Source organism: Barbus barbus, assembly GCF_936440315.1.
Source record: "Barbus barbus genome assembly, chromosome: 32".
NCBI classification, from domain to species: domain Eukaryota; kingdom Metazoa; phylum Chordata; class Actinopteri; order Cypriniformes; family Cyprinidae; genus Barbus; species Barbus barbus.
The window spans coordinates 16,634,071-16,649,246 of NC_136760.1; positions in this window are offsets into that span (position 1 = coordinate 16,634,071).

Consider the following 15,176-nt stretch of genomic DNA (forward strand, 5'->3'; position numbering starts at 1 on the left):
AGATGAACTCTAATGATTTTGCCTCCAATCTTTTTTAAGAATTAAAAAAAATAATTATTATTATTCTTAGAGAAAACAACCTGCCAGGATGCTTATTCTGAGCCTGTCCTAATACCCAAACTTGCAGTCTTGGCCTGTCACTGGTGTACACAGAGGAGCTGCAGCAATTGCTTGCTTGCTTTATTATTTATGCTATTAAAAATCTTTATTATCTCCCTGTCCAATCAAACTAGAGGTCCGTATAAAACTGTAATATAGCAAACCTGGTTCAAATTATAATGTATATCGCACACACTGCAGGAGTAAATAGTGTTAGCTACTTTAAAATTATTTGCTTAGCTCCATTTAGTGACCTTATGTGCAGATTTAATCTCATTCAGAAGCTGGCGTGACTGAGGCAATGATTTCTTGAGTTCGATAAACGTGGATACTCTCAGCAGTGAACATGATTTATCAAAGGCTGCATCTGCTATCTGACAGGGATGACAGATAACCCTACGGACAACTGTTTACATCTGAAGCTAGAAAGGGATCATTGGAGATTTTGTTGTTTGCTCACTGCATCAGTAGGGCAGAGATTGTTATAACTATGAGTGATAATGACAATGCATCCTCAATAGGGATAAAAAACATCAGAGATGGCTAAAGTAGCAAGCACAGGTCAAATTTATTTGAATGACACAATTACATCAATCACTCAAAACCTATTAACACAAACAATTTCTGCATCTTTTAGTTCTGCATCTTATACTTTCCATTTACTTAGTGTGTAAGTCTCTCCTTTTTTTAGCTGCACCCAGCCACTTTCATCTGTCAACCTCTCTGCAAGTTTTATTTCCATATTTTCATTACCTTGTTACAGGTGTCCCAGCCACTATATGATTGCTGTGCTCCGTCTGGGGAGGGTGGAGGACGGGGAGAGTTTATGCTGAGCCGATCACTCATCTTGGGCACAGTCCTGAACGCTCTCTTTTTGGGTTAATTCCTTTAGGTCCAACACATCAAATCTGTCAAAAGCTGCTGAAATGATCTGAGAAGGAAAGTAGCAAAAATTATTACAATCTTCCCAAATTTTAGATATGAGAGCTGTGTAATTAACTGTGAAAAAGCCCATCTCTGTATAATTATGTTCTTTGACTCATCATATGCTCAGGGCCACAAAGGCAAGCTTGTCTTATCTTTCTTCCACAGTTCTAAATACAAAAAAAAAAAAGAAAAAATCCTTCTGAATTCCAATAAATACAAATAACAGGTCACAATGTTTTGCGGTTCTCCATTTTGCTCAAGTCTTCAAGAGCCCGGTAGATTATAAAAGGGAGGAAAAAAACAATTGACTTTGCTTTGCCTTACCTGTCAAAACAAGAGAGAAAAAAAATGATAGGTTTTCTTCCTTCCTCTATCTCCTTCCCAGCCTGCTGACAGCTCTATAAATCATTATGAAATAATTGTGTGTTTTTAATTAAATGTGAGGTGGTTGCTATCAGTATGCTGGGCTTTGGCGCAGATGTTTTGTGTGCTTTTGAGGATGTGAGTGTAAGACTCATCTGTGCTCCAGTGCACAGGGTGGGGGCAATAACTCAGGCCTGGGGGGACAGCTATAGGCAGGCTGGTGTAAATACTGGCCCCTGGCTCGAGGAGAAGGACCTTGGTGATGGCAGTGCTGTAATTGAATGCTCTGTGTATTGTGTTATTACAGTCTGCAGTGTCATATTTCATGCATGGCTGTGGCGGAGTGCACTGGAGTGGGGTTGACATCCTTATCGGGGGAGAGCTGTCTTGAATGGGGTTGTGAATGCGAGATGGTCGATGAAAGTGCGAGACTAGCGTCAACGGCATCACCGGCGGCGGTCAGACCAATCCGTGTCTCGTTCTCCATCTTAAACTTAGTCAAATCAGCTCATAAATCTCAGTTAATGTTCAGCAACATGGTCATCTATCAGGGAATTCTTTCCAGCCATTGTATTGATGATGAACCTGGGTAATGTCATTTTTTTTAAGTGAGTAGATGAATGGTGGCACATACATCCTACATGATAAGTGTAGTTTAGGAGGATGAACATACATGTACCAGAGCACTGTGAGTTTTTCATTACTGCCACATTTCAGTGGTTCATTTTCAAGATGAACAGACAACCCAAAAACAGTTTTTGGTCTTTTTTGTCTTTGCAGGCAATTTCATCAAATGTGTTACCTTGAAAAAGGTGGGTCCCTTTTTGTCCCTCAAAAATATGAAAACATATAAAGAAGAGAAAATCCATTTTTTTCTCTCTTTTTGAGAGTCTGGGACTAATTAGAAAGCATTAGCTGTCAGTGCCTGTATTCATCATAAACAATTAAAAAAATATTTAAGTGACCACGTGCTTCATAATATTTCATTACATTTGGAAAGAATTGCAGATGTATTTAGTAGGAATATTGCCCATCTGATATAAATCTGTATATGAGGCTTAGAAATACTCTGATATGACCCCTCTTTTTTGTTGTTACTCCAGAATTTACATGCAAAATATTTTGTCAAATTTTAATGGGGTTTGACTTGTTGAAACATGAGCTATGCCAAAAGGAGATTTCAGTCTTATCAAGTCGATAAAAGCTATACTGCATTCCCATTGCCTAGATAGAAAATAGCCACCTGGGGGAATTGCCAAGATGGCTGCCAAGCAAACAGAGTAAAAGGACTGCATTGTAAGTGCACTGAAATGAATGATTCACTTGTGTGATTTAAAGTGATAGTTCACTCAATCTGTCATTAACACAACCTCAGATGTTCCAAGTTGTGCTGTTATTTAGTTATTAATTTATTTTTCAGCGGAACATGAAGGGGGTCATTTTTAAGAACTTGACACTCTTTTTAGTCCATAGTCAGCACAGCTGCCATTTTGTGCAAACTACTCCTTTAAAATACTCTGAAAGTAGAATAAAGCTATACTTATACTATGGCTATAATATGAATGAAATGCATCAGCACAGATCCTATAGAGATATACCTTTACTGTAAGCCGTCAAAAATGTCTTGCTCTCAAGAGCATAACATCCAGCCAGTTAAATGTGTTTCTGTTGAAGATAACCCTTATGATAGGATGGCTTTACCCTGGATGGTAAAAAGCAAAATGCAATTTAAAACTCCAAGCTAAACATATGAGCGAAAAGGAGCCACATCCTATGACCTTGAGTATTGTGAATACTTAAACAGTAAGATTTTCCACCCAGAACCACAGTTACCAATCTCATTTCAAGATGGGCCATACCATGCCAATGGCCTTGCAATCACAAACACGGTTGGATGTCGATGACATTGCCTGTCTTCCATATTATGCTCCATCTCCAAAGCTGCTTAAGATAGACCTATTACACCATCAAAGAAAATAAAAGAATACAATTCATGTTCAAGAGATGGCCTACCGGCAGGGGCTCTGTACGCTTCCGCTGTTGTCCTTTGATGAGATGGCCCTATCACTGCAGTTGGACGATTTCCAACCAGAGGACGGAATGGCAAAAGCCTTCCCATCAAATCACACGCTTCCAGTAGTGAAGAGGGGTGATGATGCACGGGCTGAGAAGCAACAAGAGAGTGTTTACATTGTGATTGGTTCCACATCCCAGATGGTTTCATAATTATCAGAGTGTACATGTTTAGAGCCTTATGAAATGTAATCATCTTACACAATGCAATTAGTCTAGCGGATCCTGTTTGTATTTTCAGTGTTTTTTTAATGTTATGTTACTGTGCCAATGCCGCATAGAACACTAATCATAAATGGATATCTCGTGATCTCTGCAGCGTGGAAATAGACACAAAGAGATGGCTTTTTTTCTCTGCAGGGCAAAGGAAAAGCTTATCACTCAGACTGAAGCATGAAAGGGACTGCTAAACCAGGACACCAACACATCATCTTCTTCTTATTGCTTGTCATTTCTTCCATCCTCTTCTTTTCATCTTTATTATTAGCACTAGTTCCATTTTGAAGTACAGCTCTTTTTATCCTCTCATCCCCCCTGCTGTACCTGAAAGGTAAATTGGGAAGGTTTGCCTGAGGCTTGACCAAATCTTCTGGAAGGCTTGTGTAGGTGTTCTGGTGAAGACAGCAGGCTTTAAAGCCGTGGCGGTGATGCCATCAGCATATAATTGATTCTTCACACTGATCAAAGATGTACTGCGTAAAGATATTTTTGTGTTCAGAGTTATGGGACATTTAATAAATAAGAAATTTTACAATGACGTGCTTCCTCGGTGCCTAATGAGCTCAAAAGTGTGACATCTATTCTTTGGAAAGGTACAGAACTTTGTTATAATTTCAGGGGTTTTTACTACCTTTACAGCATTTATTAATCTAGGCCAATGTTATTTTCTACATACACTAACTTCATGCATTATGAATGAACATGAATTAACAATGCACAATAGCATATTTATAAATTACCATTAGATGAATAAATGTTGTACATGCTCTCATATAACCAATTCGTTAATAAATGAATTGAACTTGTAAAGGGGTACCAAAAATTATTGCTCCCAGCTACATTTTTGTGCTATTTTTATATATTAATCGGGCCACTATAATTTAGCCTTAGCCACCAAGGAGAAAACTTACATTTTGTGGTCTCTGTGAGTGGATTGTATTTTCAGACAAACCTAATAAAAAACGGCAAAACACCAAGGGAGAGAGTTCCATTGATTTCTAAATCTTCATTCAGGTGTTTCACAGGTCAGAGAATGACCTCTTCTATTTCCACTGACGATGGCACAGCTGAGCCTCTGGGCTGTCTGTCTACCCGAGCACTGACCCTAGAGAAGACTGCAGAGCCCTGACATTTCTCTGGACGGAATATGAATGGCAAGGTGCCAGGAAACGGTTCTAGATTATCATACCTGCACATGTGAGGATTGACAATGAAGCCTTTTGACTGAGACGTACACTCAAAATCCAAATCAATGTATCCACTACCAGTCAAAAGTTTGGATTAATTAATCTCTTAATTTTTCATTTATTTATTTTTTAAAGGCTCACCAAGGATTTACTTAATCTGTAAAAAAAAAAAATAGTAGTACTTTGAGATATATTTACAATTTATAATAGGCCTAACTGTTTTCAATTTGAATATATTTTAATATTTTTATTCCTGTGATGGCACAGCTGACTTTTTAGCAGCATGCACATTACTTTACATTACATGTGCTACTTCATATTTTTGTGGAAACATGATAATTTTTGTTGTTGTTTTTTTAGGATTCTTTGATGATTAGAAAGTTGAAAAGAAAGTTCTTTCTTTCTTTTATTTATAGGTAGTGTATCATGGTTTCCACAAATATTTTAAGCAGCAAAAACTGTAATTAAAAATGTTTCTAGAGTACAAAATCAGCATATTAGAATAATTATTAGGAACACCATACTAATACTGTGTTTGACCCCCTTTCGCCTTCAGAACTGCCTTAATTCTACGTGGCATTGATTCAACAAGGTGCTGAAAGCATTCTTTAGAAATGTTGGCCCATATTGATAGGATAGCATCTTGCAGTTGATGGAGATTTGTGGGATGCACACCCAGGGCACGAAGCTCCCGTTCCACCACATCCCAAAGATGCTCTATTGGGTTGAGATCTGGTGACTGTGGGGGCCATTTTAGTACAGTGAACTCATCGTCATGTTCAAGAAACCAATTTGAAATGATTCGAGCTTTGTGACATGGTGCATTATCCTGCTGGAAGTAGCCATCAGAGGATGGGTACATGGTGGTCATAAAGGGATGGACATGGTCAGAAACAATGCTCAGGTAGGCCGTGGCATTTAAACGATGCCCAATTGGCACTAAGGGGCCTAAAGTGTGCCAAGAAAACATCCCCCACACCATTACACCACCACCACCAGCCTGCACAGTGGTAACAAGGCATGATGGATCCATGTTCTCATTCTGTTTACGCCAAATTCTGACTCTACCATCTGAATGTCTCAACAGAAATCGAGACTCATCAGACCAGGCAACATTTTTCCAGTCTTCAACCATCCAGTTTTGGTGAGCTCGTGCAAATTGTAGCCTCTTTTTCCTATTTGTAGTGGAGATGAGTGGTACCCGGTGGGGTCTTCTGCTGTTGTAGCCCATCCGCCTCAAGGTTGTGCGTGTTGTGGCGTCACAAATGCTTTGCTGCATACCTCGGTTGTAACGAGTGGTTATTTCAGTCAAAGTTGCTCTTCTATCAGCTTGAATCAGTCGGCCCATTCTCCTCTGACCTCTAGCATCAATAAGGCATTTTCGCCCACAGGACTGCCGCATACTGGATGTTTTTCCCTTTTCACACCATTCTTTGTAAACCCTAGAAATGGTTGTGCGTGAAAATAGCAGATTGTGAAATACTCAGACTGGCCCGTCTGGCACCAACAACCATGCCACGCTCAAAATTGCTTAAATCACCTTTCTTTCCCATTCTGACATTCAGTTTGGACATTCAGGAGATTGTCTTGATCAGGACCACACCCCTAAATGCATTGAAGCAACTGCCATGTGATTGGTTGATTAGATAATTGCATTAATGAGAAATTGAACAGGTGTTCCTAATTATATATATACCTATATATATATATATCCAAAACATTTGACCAGTAGTTACCTCAATATAAATTTTTAAAGGAATATTCCTAAAAGTTAAAGTTCTGTCACTTACCTTTATGTTATCTAAAGAAGAAAGTTTTTGGAGCAACATGAGGGTGAGTAAATTGTAGATTTTTTTGTGTGAACCATCCCTTTAAGAGAAAATTAAACATCTGGAATATAAGAGAGTCGCTCTAGTAAGATATTCTGTTTGAATTTACTCTGCACTCGGCTGGTACTTATAATAGTTGGGAATTTTGCCAGTTCTGTCCACACAATGATATGCATGACTATGTGCTACATTTGAATAAACGCTCTTACATTGTTTAGCGCAGGGGCCAGCCAGTCAAACAGATGAGAGAGGCTCTTCTCATGCGCTGAATGTACCTGGCAGACTGGCATGTGGGACACCTCTACCATTGCTGGTGATTGACTGAACAACTACATTGACATTTTGAAAGGAGCTTGACAGATGAGAGGCCCAGACGGTCTTCACCTACCATCACAAAATAAATTGGGCTTCCTATCAGCTGTAACCTTTAAAGTGTGTATTTACCTGTGTTTGTGTGTGTTTCCATGAAAACATCCAACAAAACCCAAACGTGGTGCATTGGGGCGTTAAACGCCAGAATCACAGGAAATGTGGGCAAGTTTCATATGTGAAAAATTAATCTAGTGAGTTGTCTCTGTAGACAGAATTTCGAGAGATATAGGCACACTCCTGGTGCGAAGACTGTTCCAAAAAGTATGCAACTTAATTATGCTGCCTCCTAAGATACCTGCTTTTGGCTGAATTCCAAGGCAACATCGCATGTATGCTTAATAGAGAAGGCAATGAGCGAAAGCATTATGACAAGACAATAAATCAAATATGGCCTCATAAGAGAAATGTTATTATAAATATGCGAGAAACAGTTTTAGTTTTATGCACTGAATAGAGTCTCTGAATTCTGACTCTGTTTGCAAATGTAATAATTCCAAACATTTTCAATAGAGTTTTTGACAGAATTAGGATAACTGCAATATATTTGAAATAATTAAGACATCAATAACTGGCTAAAAGCATGCTGTGATTTCTAGCATTTATATTGTTGTTCAAATTCAACAAAAAAATGCATTGATGAGTGAGCTGCTGATAGTATGAACGTGTGTGGACTTGGATGAGGTGGGAAACGTAAGATTTGATTGAATTTTATTAAAAACTGCAAATGCAAAAGCGTGTTTTTTTGGAAAATGTCAGAAAAGAACCAGTTCACATAAAAAGATTTCCCATCACTAGTAGCTGCTCAAACCAACCTGATGTCATGGGAAAACATAGCTATTTTTAAAGGTGACGATTTCATATACAGTAAATTCATGTGATGTGAATCATACAAAAAAATGATTTTTAGAAAAAAGGTCCACCCCATAACCTCACTCCTGAACAACCATCACTGGAGTGTATGCAGATCAAAATAAATCATATGAATTCACCAAAACCTTAGACAGTTTTTAATTTCGATGAGATTGTGTTGGTTCAAACTAGTGATGGTAATCTTAAACTTTGTTCACACTTCTAAAAGGTAATTTCCCGGTAATCCTACAATTTCAAATCCCAGAAAATTGCGCTAAATGATTTCCCTGTATTCCTCAAAAGGTCCTGTTCACACATCATCTCTAAACGGTAATTTACCAGTAATTTTCAAAAAGGGTTGTGTGTGAAAGCCCCTGTGATTTCTTGTCTTCAGTAAATATGGATACTCTCAGCAGTAGATCTGTCACACCACTTTAAAGAGCGTCAGCATTACATTTATTATTTTTTTCTCATATATATGTGACCACCCTGTTGCGTAGAGTTTGCACTGGACAGTCCAGCTGCATTTTCCGAATTCCTGGTAGCAGTTGAGAGAGAGTTGAGTTACCATGACGACTGCAGCACATCCTCAGACAACAAAGAGGACCGCTTGGGCAACCACTAACTCTTGTCTCTGTGTCTCTCATTCACTGTCATTCACTGTTAGTTACATTTATCAATGTGTTAATAATTTGTTTAAATTGATCATTTGTGTAATTGTGTAATTTTAATACCTGTTTCATATAGAGAAGTATAAACTGGATAACCAAGTTGTTTGTGTTGTTTTACTTACCTAAAATACTTACCTGAGTAGTTGATCTGAGATATTTATGAGTAAATCCAGATGTTTGGAAGATCTACAACATTTCTGTATATATGATTATCTATTTATTTGTTACTGTGATTTGATTTGAGTATTTATATGTGTTAATGACTACTGATTCAAAGTGTTTAATGAAATACAACGTTTATTAAAGAAAACAAAAGAGGACCACTTGGGCAACCACTAACTCTTGTCTCTGTCTCTCTCATTCACTGTCAAGAGAGTACTACATGTATATATACACATATATATATATATATATATATAGTGCCCTCCAAAAGTATTAGAACAGTAAAGACCAAATTGTTGGCTGTGGAGTCAAGACATTTGCAAATATGATTAAAAGATGAATATGAGACAAAACTACAGAATGTCACATTTTATTATTAGCCGTTTCAACACATATGTTTTACCAAATAAAAATAACAGCACATTTAGAGTCCATCCCACTCATTGATGTGAGCATAAGTATTGGAACAGTTGCCTCACAGGTCTTTCTAAGTGATCAGCTGTGTCCTGTTGCATTAATTCTTCAGATATTAAAAGCAGGGAATGTGTCGTATCAGTTATATCCATTACTTCTGAATCTTGCATTCGATGATGACACACACAAACCAGGATGAAGATGAGGGAGCTGACTTTGAGAGAAAAGCAAGCAATTTGGATGCTATAAGAAAAGAGGAAGTCAGTTAGAGCTCTAGCAAAAACAAAGGGTATGGAGAAATCAAGAGTTTGGAAACCAGCAGCGACACCAGCAACCAACAACGACCTGATCGGGTGAGAAAACAACAGTAGTTGATGACAGACAAATCATAAAAGCTGTGAAAATGAACCCTAAAAGACGTGTCTGTAAAATCACCAACAACTTCCAGAAAGCTGGGGTGATGCTCTGACAATCTACTATCTTCAGGAGACTTTGACACAGAATTACAGATGCTACACAGCAAGATGCAAACCTCTGACCAGCACCAAAAATAGAAAGACAAAATTAGAGTTTGCAAAAAAGCACAAAGGTGAGCCAGAAGAGTTTTGGAACTGTTTATGGACCGATGAGACAAAGATGAACCTTTATCTAAGTGATGGGAAAGCAAAAATGTGGAGAAAAAAAAGGGAACTGCAAATGATCCCAAGCATACAGCCTCATCTGTAAAGCATGGTGGAGGTGTTGTCATGGCATGGACATGCATGGCTGTCTCTGGAACAGGCCCTCTCAACTTTACTGATGACAATGTATGATAACAGTAGCAGAATGAATTTGGAAAACCATCTTGCCTACCAATATTCAAGAAAATGCCACCAGATTCATTGGGAAGTGCTTCATATTACATCAGGACAATGACCCAAAACACCCTGCCAGTTCAGTCAAGGAATTTATAAGGGCAAAGAAATGGAAAGTCTTAGATTGCCCAAGTCAATCTCCAGATTTAAATCCGATTGAACATGAATTTCACCAGCTGAAGAGGAGAGTAAAGGCAGAAACTCCCCAAAACAAGCAACAATTGGAATTGGCTGCATTAAAGGCTGGGAAAAGTATTTCAAAGGATGAGACCAAGAGTCTGGTGATGTCTATGGGTCACAGACTCACTGCTGTGATTGTGCGCAAGGGATCTGCAACTAAATAATAGCTTTTAATCTCTTATATCTGCCTTCTGTTCAACTGTCCCAATACTTATGCTCACATCAATGAGTGGGATGAACTCTAAAAGTGCTGTTATTTTTATTTGGTAAAACATATGTGTTGAAACGGCTAATAATAAAATGTGACATTCTGTAGTTTTGTCTCATATTCATCTTTTAATCATATTTGAAAATGTCTGGACTCCACAGCCAACAGAGCAATTTTGTCTTTACTGTTCCAATACTTATGGAGGGCACTGTATGTATATATATATATATATATATATATATATATATATATACATACAAATACAGAAACATGCTGAAAATACTCAGCACAAATACAGTAACACAGGGGTGTCGAAATTAATCGTTCCATCGATGCACAGATGTGGACGATTCTGCATTGATGCAGTTATAGACCATACTTGATTATAGCCTAACACGTCATTTGCATACGCGCTTGTCACGCGAGTATTAAAAATGCACTCTCTGTTTTAAAATTTGAGCTTGACTTTTTCCCGCATATGGCACTTGTGCGCGCCATAGACAAACTCGGCAGGCTTCATTGCACAGAATATGTGCTCTGAGACGCGTGTGCATTGCTTGACAGTGCTTCCACTCGCTGTAATTTCAGTGTTTTACTTTAGATATGCTTTCATGTCTGCCGTTTGGAAAGCAGTATGTAAACAGTATGCACGTAAGCAGTATGCATAGCATGTAAGCAGTATGCTGGAAACTCACGTACTCGCAGACTTTCGCGAGCGCTTTGTGTTTGTCGTGAAGCTCGCGGTTAAATGCTCTTGCATCTACATTTATGATACGAAATTGATGTAAACGCAGTCAGTTATGTTTTCAGAACAGGACAAACATCTGATATGTGGAAATAGATCATTAGTGTGAATGCAGTCTATTAAAGTTGCCATTGTCTATGATCTCATCAGTAATAATCAAATGACAATAATGCTGAGGAAAAAATTAAAACCCATAACGATTATCTGTAAACTTTCGATAAAGCACTCCCAGATAGTGAAAGTGCTTTTTGTTTATCACTTGTAATTGTCTTTCCCTCCCTTTATTACTTTATATTTGCTTGTATGTTTTGAAGCTATATTTATTGATTATTGTTATTATATTTATCGAATTGAATCGTGAAACCAGTGCCGATTCACAACGCAAACAAACAGAAACATGCTGCAAATACTCACAGCCCAAACAGTTTTTGCTGGGGGGATTTTGGGTTGTTTTTTTTTCAGTTGCAGCACACTGAGCTCTCTAAGTCACCGGAAATATAATGCTGGTGTAAAATTATAAAAAGAATGTGATGAAACTAGTGCAAGAAATATCACAGAAGCACAGAGGATGGTCACTTCTCATGCAAGTTTCACAAAACACATACATCACACTTCACCACATGCTGATAGTTGGCTGGAATCTATAGTCCATGGTTCAACATTTTTAAAAAATTCATATTTTTCTCACATACTCCTATCGTTTCGCTTCATAAGACGCTGATTTTTTCAACCGGAGTCATATGGATTACTGTCATGTTCATTCTGAGTGCTTTTTGAAACGCCAATTTTGAGGGGCCCATCCACTTGCATTAGATGAACTGACAGAGATGGATAATTTTTCTAAAAAATCTCTTTTTGTGTTCCTCAGAAGAAAGAATGGGATGGCATTAGGGTGAATAAATCATGAGAGGATTTTTATTCTTGGGTGGAGTATCCCTTTAAGGGATGGCATTACCTTAAAGAGAGCTAATGGCACCAGCATGACCCCCAGTGCATCATTTCAGGTAAACAGATCACTCCATATTGACGTACCTCTGCTCACTTGTATTCAGCGTGGAGTGGAGCAATGAAACCTGGGTAAATGGTGCATTGTTCATCACAGAAGAGAAGGCAGGCAACAGCTCAATCTCTCTGACTGCCCTCATCGCTCTGTTGCGTGTCATCGGGCAGTGGGTGATGTCAGAGTAGCTGTCATTTGTTTTGGCCCATCATAATCATTTCCTGACTTCATGTTTCTTTTCCACTGTGTCACTCTCACTCACCATGATCATTAGTCATAGAGCCAATCATGCATTATCCTCATGTCATCAATCACAGGCGGTCCCACCCTCTCCGTACCAGCCGGTTATGTGACAGCCAATCTAATGCATCATGCAAGGGTCTCTGGGAGCAAAAAAATGAAAAAAAAAAACAGACGAGGTGAATAAGTGTGATTGTGTGTGGTTGCTTTTTAAACATTTGCAGGTTAGGACGTGTGGGTCAGCGGGTAGGTTTGAATGTTAATGAATACTTTGACAGCTTTGGCTTGTTTTATGAGGGCATGTGTGAATGTGGTGTGGCGTCACACACGTGTCTGTCACAGCTTGAAATTTTATTCATTCGTTTCACTCAATAAATAATAGTGTCAGCACTACTGATATGTTGGCATCCTTGAATAGAAATGAGGAGACGGGTATAAAAAAAAAAGCTTTTTTGTCCATCCCAAAATTTCTTTCCAGCAATATTGATGTTTTTTTTCATTTTGTTTTGTTTTGTTAATTCACTTTTGGAAGGTTATGCCTGCTCTGAATGGTCCTTTTTTTTCTCCTGGTGACAGAGAGAATGCCAGAGTGAAATGCAGCTCCTTTCTGATTCCACGGGGAGTTTTGGGCTCGTGCAGATTAAAAAGAGACACAGAGTAAAGAATGAATCATTTAGAAAGGAAAGGTGCGAGGTTTCTAGTGGCTGACAGCCGTGCTTTGAAGTCCGCCTCTCTGCAGAGTATTGAGTGTGTCTTGGTAGGGATGTTCTGCAGTTGTTTGTTTGGATAAAAGGGCCGTGAGCCTCAAACGCATGAGAAACACAGGAGGAAAACATCAGTCGCGATGGAACCGCGCATTGGACGTAAAGTTCTAGAATATTGTCCCTTAGATATAAACCAGTATTCTCCATCCTCTATACTGCCAGATATTTTGAGAATAAAGTGAGGGGGAAACCTGCTGTGAGAATATAATGATGCAGTTGCATAAGAAGATCAGACATACACTTAAAAAGTGCCTTCAGAGTTAACATAGTAACACATGCAGTTAACTGAATTGGAGCACAAATTATGTATATTTCTGTATCATTTAAACTCAACAATGAATATCACCTAAACACTGAAACACATTGTAATGTTCATAAGCATTAAAGAGAGCTAGAAAGCCAGCAGAAAAAGCAACTTGTCAAGTAAGTTATTGGACATTTCTGCAACATTATTCAGCAACAGAGACTCTGTGTGTTTTAAAGACGTAGTATATAGATGTGTGAACAATGTTAGGAATCTACTATGTGTTTTTACACATATGCAATGAACATTTTTTTTACCACGAGTGTTGTTCACATTTTTTTCTTTGCTTGAAATGTGATATGTGAATGTGTTAACAATTTTAAATGACACTTGTCTTCAATAAATGTGGATACTCTCAATAGTAGGGGAAGTCGTGGCCTAATGGTTAGAGAGTCGGACTCGTAATCGAAAGGTTGCGGGTTCGAGTCCCCGGCCGGCAGGGATTGTAGGTGGGGGGAGTGAATGTACAGCGCTCTCTCCACCCTCAATACCACGACTGAGGTGCCCTTGAGCAAGGCACCGAACCCCCAACTGCTCCCCGGGCGCCGCAGCATGGCTGCCCACTGCTCCGGGTGTGTGTTCACGGTGTGTGTGTGTGTGTGTGTGTGTGTGTGCATTTGTTCACTACTCACTGCTGTGTGTGTGCACTTGGATGGGTTAAACGCAGAGCACCAATTTCGAGTATGGGTCACCATACTTGACAATACGTCACGACTTTACTTTACTTTTAATAGTAGTCACACTACATTAAAGTGTCTAAATTACATTTATTGTTTTTTATTCTTATAATTCAAAGCAGAGATTTTAAGCAAAAAAATAAACAATTTAAAACACAAAACAGTGAAAACATACTATTAGGATCATAGTCATATTTCTCTACAAACAGATTATTGAGACTTCCAACTGATAAAATGATGCTGAAAATGAATAATAAAAAACAGTTTATATCTATTTTGCTATTTTAACAAAACGCAATGCTATATATTTATTCTTAAAGTGATACTTTGCGACTCATGGCCAAGAGAACTCAACACACTGAAGAAAACACAAATTATTTCCTTTAAATAGCTCAGAATGTGTTAACAAGATGCATATTTAAAATGACCAACATCTTTAGAGTGTTTCTTTTCACTATGCAGCATTTTACATTATGGTTTTATAAAGGTCTGATTAGTATACTGCCATTATTAGCAAATTAAATTAGACACCCCCACTGTTCTAAATACAGGCTAGTATGGTAAATGCAGAGAGAAATATCTGGATGAAGTACTAAAAGAAAACGAGGTAAGATACTCGGGTAGCCAGCAGAAGAGATGTGAAAAATATCAGAGATGCACATGGCACTGTGATCACAGGTACCCCCGAGAGATGCATTAGTCCTGATCAAACATTGGATGCTCTCCTCTCATGGCATCGATACTATCTGAGAGTGGGTTGGAGAAATATCATATTTCCTTTCCCTTTTTTGCTCACTTAAAAAGATTGACACAAATTGATGTCTGTCTGTCTGTCTGTAACCTATAAACTTGAATTTAAATTCTTTTAAGTATGTTTATAATTCTACTTGCATTCCAGTTCAGATTACTGTTCTGCATTCTGTTCACCATTTTAAATTCAGTTCAGATTCTGCAACTGAATTGGATTCATGGTGACACCAGGGTTTAAAAAAATAATAATAATAAATCTGAATGGTACAGGGGTGTAACAATATACCAG